The sequence below is a fragment of the Oratosquilla oratoria genome, chromosome 1 (genome assembly GCF_046742065.1).
Source record: "Oratosquilla oratoria isolate Oo_2021 chromosome 1, ASM4674206v1, whole genome shotgun sequence".
Classification (NCBI taxonomy): Eukaryota; Metazoa; Arthropoda; class Malacostraca; order Stomatopoda; family Squillidae; genus Oratosquilla; species Oratosquilla oratoria.
In genome coordinates this window covers 11334924-11342423 of record NC_134777.1, presented here as the reverse complement: position 1 = coordinate 11342423, position 7500 = coordinate 11334924, and positions in this window count along the sequence as shown.

Genomic DNA, 7500 nt, shown 5'->3' with positions numbered 1-7500 from the left:
CACACACACAATGCACACAAACACACATATGTATACATAAGCGCACACACACACACACACACACACACACACACACACACACAATGCACACAAACACACATATGTATACATAAGCGCACACACACACACACACACACACACACACACACACACACACACACAAACAAATAAACAAATGCACCAAATTCCCTTGCTTAGGAGGAGCAATGACGGCTGGCAGCAGCATCATCATCCGTTTTCCATGGCCAGCGCCTTGAACCGGAGACCTCCAGTTTGAATGGCCGCCGCAAAGGTGTGGAACCAGCGGCAACAAGACGCGGGTACACACACGTCCTTGTGATTCAAGATGGTCCTCAGACCTGATCGACAGCTGCTACTCACCCGGTTGAGAGCCCGATCTACAGGTAATTTTGTAATATGTCCTTACACACACACACACACACACACACACACACACACACACACACACACACACACACACACACACACACACACAGCCCCTTGTGTGTGTGTGTGTGTGTGTGTGTGTGTGTGTGTGTGTGTGTGTGTGTGTGTGTGTGTGTGTGTGTGTGTGTGTGTGTGTGTGTGTGTGTGTGTGTGTGTGGGCGTGTGTGGGCGTGTTTGTTCACTTGTATGGCAGATGACGGCATTCGACTGCGACGATCGTTGTCACAGCACCATCTGAATGACCTATTCCTTACCTGGTATTAACAGCAACATCGTCCAGACAAATTGAACGTGATAAATGAAAACAAAGTAAATATTACATTAAACATCTCCAAGAAATACGAGTTAATTCAAGAAAAACATGAATGAAAACTCTTTACTACGACATAACTAATCTGCAGAGAATATAATGAAAACTAAATGCAAGACAGGATGCCATCAACAACACAACATCCACACGCTGAGGGTGAATAGTTCGAAAATTTGATTAAGAGAAGATATCTTTAGAATCCAGTCTCGCTTTCACTGTTGCAAAATTCACGTTCAGGAAGACGAATATATTGTTACGAATTTTCTGTTCTCCTCCCACAAGAGGGATGTGCAAGAGCGCGTGTGTGCGTGTGTGTGTGTGTGTGTGTGTGTGTGTGTGTGTGTGTGTGTGTGTGTGTGTGTGTGTGTGTGTGTGTGTGTGTGTGTGTGTGTGTGTGTGTGTGTGTGTGTGTGTGTGTGTGTGTGGTGGAAAGTGGGAGGGAGGTGGTGATAAAAGAGGAGAGTGGGAGTGAGTGGAGAAGAGAGAGGGGGAGAGTGGGAGTGAGTGAAGAAGAGAGAGGGGGAGAGAGGGAAGAGAGTAAAGGGAAGCGGGCGTAAAGAAGAGGCGAAACGAAGACGGAGAAAGAGAAATAGATGTGGTAACAAAAAGAGAGAATGAAAGAAGAGGACGAGGAGAATCGTGGAGGGAGAGAAAGAGGAGGCTAAATAGGAAGTGGAGGGAAGGAAGGGGAGTAGGAGGAGAAGGAGATGGAGAACAAGAAACATAACAAAAAGAGGAGGACGGGAAGCTAGACAAAGAGGAGCGAGATTAGGTGGAGGGACGGAAGGAGGAAGTACAAGAAGTGGAGGAGCAAGAGAGGGTGAGGAGGAAGAGTAGGAGGAGGAGGAGAAGGAGGAGGAGGAAGAAGAGAAGGAGGAGGAGGAGGAAGAGGAGGGGGTAACGAGATATGGAGAGGAGCAAAAGAAAGACGAGGAGGAAAAAGAGCATAAGGAAGAAAATGTGCAGAAGCAGCAAGACGTAGGGCGGAGAAGGCGGGGAAAAGCAAGGAGGAAGAAGAGGAGGAGGAGGAGGAGGAGAGGAGGAGGAGGAGGAGGAAGAAAAGGAGGAGTAGGAAGAGGGGGAAGAAAAGGGGGAGTAGGAAGAGGAGAAAGAAAAGTGGGAGGAGGAAGAGGAGGAGAAAGAGGAGGAGACTGAGGAGGAAGAGAAGGAGGTGGAGGAGGAAGAGGACGAGGAGGAGGGGAAGGAAAAAGGGGAGAAGGAAGAGGAGGAGAAAGAGAAAGAGAAGGAAGAGAAGGAGGAAGAAGAGGAGGAGGACGAGGAGGAGAAAGAGAAAGAGAAGGAAGAGAAGGAGGAAGAAGAGGAGGAGGACGAGGAGGAGGAGGAGGAGAAGGAGGAGGAAGAGGACGGGAGGGGATGGAAGAGGATGAGTGGGAGTATGGAGAGGAGCAGGAGGAAGATGAATAAGAGGAGGAGTACTATCTGTTACAACAATATGAAAAGGAAAACAAAGGGAAATGGAAGCAGGATGAGGCTGAAATATGTAGCTTAAAAAGGAAATGCTGATTGAATGTAAGAATTGTCCAACTTATTATCATTGCTTTTTCAAGCGTCTATGTATATAAAAGTGTAGTTCAACTTGTAGCGCTTTCTGAATGACCACCATGACAATTTCCAAAATGGCCGCCATCGGAATTTGTTGTAGATTGTAATAGCCAGAAATTAATTATGTTTGTGTCAGTTATACCATAATCCACCATTTATTTACTTTATTTTTGTGTTTAATTACAAAGATATCATTCCCGATTTCAGGAGAGAAAAGAAAAACCAGAATGAGGGAGCAAAACTGGAGACAACAATACTTTGCAAAACCATTCTTGTTTTACCACGCGATTTGTCTCGTTGCATCTGGTGGACGTGTTCTGATACAACATATTTTCGAATTACTGAAAACGCATCAACATATCTAGAGTCGTTATATTTCTCTCTTTCTCTGCAACACTCAGCTACAGTTTCCACTCTTTCGCAGATGCTCCGATTTGTGAGTTTTTTTCAGCTGTCCTGGCAAATGAAGAATTTACCTCAGCCCACATCGTCTTCTTCTCAGTCCCTGGGGTCGAATTGATAAAAGATCATAACCCCTAAGTCTAGACATAAATCTTCAAAATGGCGGAGGATTTACCTAAATCAGCTGTCTCCATAATGCCGAGGTTATGTCTTGACATAAAGAGGCATTTAGGTCGCCGACGTAATAGGGATTTAGGTAAAATCTCCTCCATTAGGGTTAGGACCTTTTATAAATTCGGCCCCAGGAGCCTGCTGAGGACATTATGTCCACAGCCTTCATTTTGCATACATAGGAGACAAAAAAAATTAGTTAAACCACTTAAAACTACTTAAAAACACTTTAGAATCCCTTAAAACTACTTAAAACCACTTTAGAATCACCTAAAACAGTGACTTGTTGAATAAGCTGCATTTATGTATTGCATCAAGTAATTTCAGGATAAAAAATGAAAGAATTTGATTACTAGGGTTCATTGTAATGCAGAATCAACCCAGACGCGATAAAAAAACAAACAGAGATTGGCCCTAATTTTGTAAGTTTATCCCAATGACAAGCTGAAATATGAAGAAAAGTTTAGATCGTGGCGGCCATTTTGAAAACTATCATGGCGCCCACGGACAGAATGTCCAACAAGTTGATTTACATTTCTGTATGTCCGGAGACTCCATTCAGACTTTCTGGACAATTCTAACATGCAATTCGCAGTGCGTCACACTTTTCTGACTTCAGAGGAGTGAGAGGTGGTGAGGAAAGAGCGAGAGGAGGGATAAGTAGCGAGAGGTAAGAAGAGATGGTGTCAAGTTAGGGGGGAGGAGTGGGAGGAGGGGGGGAAAGAGGGAAAGGGAGGAGGAGGAGCAAGAGGTGGAGCACAGGTAGCAGGAGGAGGAAGAACGGGAGGAGAGGCGGAAGAGGGGGAAGAGGAGGAAGATGAGAAAATGAGGAGAAGGAAGAAAAGGAGAAAGAAGAGGAGGAGGAGTGGAAAGACGAAGAAGAGAAGTACGAGAAACAAGAGGAAGACCAAGATGGGGAGGGATGAGGATGAGGACAAAGACAAAAGGAGGGGTGAGGGTGGATAAAGAGGGACAATGAGGAGGTATGAGGAGGAGGAGGGATAAGGATGAGAAGAAGGAGGAGGAATTAGGATGAGGAGAAAGGAGAGTGGAGGAGAAGGTGGAGTTGGCAGTACATACGGAAGTGGACCAAGAGGTGCAGAGGAATGTGCATAGATACAGATAAGGAAAATGAGGAAGAGGAGGAGGAGGAGGAGGAGGAAGAGGAGGAAGAGGAGGAGGAGGGGGAGGAAGAGGAGGAGGAGGAGGAGGAGGAGGAGGGGGAGGAAGAGGAGGAGGAGACACCGTTTCTGTCTCGCCCAACCTTTAGTCCCATTCCCCCCCCCCAACTCCTCCCCTCATTACCCTCCCTGTTAGGCAGGAGGTGCACCTACTCAGACAGAGTAGAGGGGACGTGGTACACAGTGCCATGGGACAAGTTGCCCCGACGGAATGTCCCTACCACTCGAGAGGTTCCGTCGGGTTCGTACGGCCCAGCTGGAGAGCCGGCAGCACCGACACTCGACAATGCTCCTTGAGAGTCGGGACCGACTCCCTGGGGAATGGAAAAAGGCGGACCCGGTGCCGATTCCCAATGCCCGGGACCCTCGGAGCCCATCTCCCTCACGTCCTGCATTGGCAAAACGGGAGAGTAGATGGTTCTCCTTCTGGACGGGACATTTCCACCACCATATGTATGGTTTCATGAAAGGAGTGGCAGCAACCGACTGTGTGGCAACTCTTCTTGGCCTGGTCGTGGCGCAGCTGGTAGAATTCCCGGCTGCCACTACGGAGGTCCGGGTTCGAATCCCGCCTAGGGCTGAAATAATTTCAGTATCGCTGCGCTGTGGGTCGTTACTCCAACTCTTGTGTGTGTGTGTGTGTGTGTGTGTGTGTGTGTGTGTGTGTGTGTGTGTGTGTGTGTGTGTGTGTGTGTGTGTGTGTGTGTGTGTGTGTGTGTGTGTGTGTGTGTGTGTGTGTACACGTGTAAGGTCACAGCATTACCCTTAGATCGGTCATATGCGAGCTCTGAGCTTTCTCCCGGGAGGGGAATAGCTGTCGATCACGAGTCCAACTCGTGATTCAAAGACCATGGTGAATGGTCTGTAGTCTGGCCGCCATTGTGGCATCTCTGCAGTTGGAGAAAAGCATTCGAGTTAGCGAACGCTTCTGCCCTTCTAACACCCTCGACCACCGAAGGGGCCCAAGGCAGACTCCTGTCCTGGATTGCAGACTGACTTTCTCACGGGCAGGACGGCGAAAGCGCGCTTCCGGGGTCATCATATTAAGACAACAGGGCAGGACTCGCAGTGAAGGATCTAAACTGGACAGATTTAGATTTAAGAAGGACATAAGGAAGAATTTGTTTGCATATAGGGTGGTCAACGAATGGAATAGACTTAGTAACCATGTAGTGAGCGCTGAAACTATCGGTTGTTTTAGGAAACGGTTAGACAACTTTATGGATGGGGATGACAGGTGGTAATAGACATGGAACTCCCTAGTGAAGGCCTTATGGTTTCTTGCAGTCTCCTTCATTCCTACGTTCTTATCCTCATACAACAGGATGGAAAATGGGATCCCGCAGGGGGGACGTTCTTGGCCCTACTCTCTTTAACGTGCTCGTGAAGACCCTGGAACTCCTCGAACTCGAGGTCGATGTTGGCCTCGTCTGCTATGCGGACGATCTCGCGCTGGTGGTCACTGGGGTCGGCTGCGTCCTCGAGAGGGCTCTTCGGGCACTCAGTTATCTCTACCAGGAATGCGAACAGCTTGGACTGAAGACCTCGACAGCCAAGACCAGAGCGATGAATTTGAGGACGCGGAGACAACGCCCCCTTCTTCCTCTTCAAGACGACACGTTCCCCTGGGTGCCCAACCATCAATACTTGGGCATTTGGATTGACTCCAAGCTCTCCTTCAGCTCTGTCTTCCACAGGATCCGTCTTGGATATCGTCGTGGGTGGCAAGTGTTACGCAAGGAGAGCGCTGCAAACTATTTCTGCAACAGCCTCTCCACCATCACCTGCTAGCGTGCAAAGCCACAGACCTTCTTCGCTTAGTTGACTCAGCCCACCGCTCGCCTCTGAAGGAGTGTCACAGGACCTCAGCGTCTCCCCTCCTGAGGCAACCCAACCCACAGTTTCCTGCAGGAGCACCCTCCCTCTGGCGCTGTCTCAGGTCGAGAGGTGCCCTCCCTCCCTTCCTGACCTCCTCTGGGCAACGAAGCTCCTCCTCGCAGTGGCCTCACGCGGACACCACCTCCTGGTTTCATGTATAAACTCTTCTTGGCCTCCGCAAGGTTGAGGTCCTGGAGGGGGATAGCCTTACAAACCTCAAAAGATAGATAGATAAATAGCCTCACCTCACCTCACCAGGGTGCCGTATGGACTGTCTGTACATGGCTTTTCTTTACTATATGACATTTGTTACTTCTTCTCCTACAGAATGTCCATAGCTCGTCTACATATTCTCTGAGTGGTCTTCCTCTTGTCCTCTTTCCTTCTATTTTCCCCGTTAGGCACGTATGTTCTAACTACAAAGTAATGTCGTAACACATTCGTAAAATTCAACAAGAACCCACTGTGTTGGATAAGAAGAAATGAAATAAATGATATCGAAATATATGGATACCATCTATTTCATTTCTTCTTATCCAACACAGTGGGTTCTTGTTGAACGTATGTTCTAATTGTTGTTTTCTCACAATAAACAGGTAAACAAATAAATAAATAGATATACAATAATGATAATAAATCCTCCCACTGCGCTTCCACCCACCCTCATAGTTCTCCCAACCCCCAACGACGAATCCCTTACTGTCTTAAAAGCCCGGGGATGGGCTTACTGTCGCCGTCGTTAGTTTGAACGGGATTGGAGCATTTCGAATCTTCGAACCCTAACCACGGGGACCTGTGGGACCTCCCAACGTTATTAGCCAACTTTGGTGACCCGAAGAGACCCGAAACTCCTCTTTGTCTGGGTCTAGCACGAGCAACAGGCGTTTACGATGCGCTCGAAGGGTATCAGTTTGTAAGACATGGATCAGGGGAGGGAAGGGAGTGGCCCCTGAACTAAATCAAACCACGACTACTGGTCAGGCGTGGAAGAACCCATTTGGAGGAAGAGAGGAAGGAAGGAAGGAAAGAAGGAAGAAAGGAAGGAGGGGAGGAAGGAAGGAAGGGAGGAAGGAAGGAAGGAAGGAAAGAAGTAGAGAAAGAAGGAAGGAAGGAAGGAAGGAAGGAAGGAAGGAAGGGAGAGAGGAATGAAGGAAGGAAGGGAGGGAGGAATGAAGGGAGGAAGAAAAAAGGAAGGAAGGGAGGAAGGAAGGAGAGAAGGAAGGAAGGAAGGAAGGAAGGGAGAGAGGAATGAATGAAGGAAGGAAGGGAGGGAGGAATGAAGGGAGGAAGAAAAAAAGCAAGGAAGGAAGGGAGGAAGGAAGGGAGGAAGGAAGGAGAGAAGGAAGGAAGGAAGGAAGGAAGGGAGGGAGGGAGGGAGGGAGGGAGGAAGGAAGAAAGGAATGAATGGAATGAAGGAAGGAAGGAAGAAAGGGAGGAAGGAAGGAAGAAAGGAATGAATGGAAGGAAGGAAGGAAGGAAGAAAGGGAGGAAGGAAGGAAGAGAGGTAGGGAGGAAGGAAGAAAGGAATGAATGAAGGAAGGAAAGAAG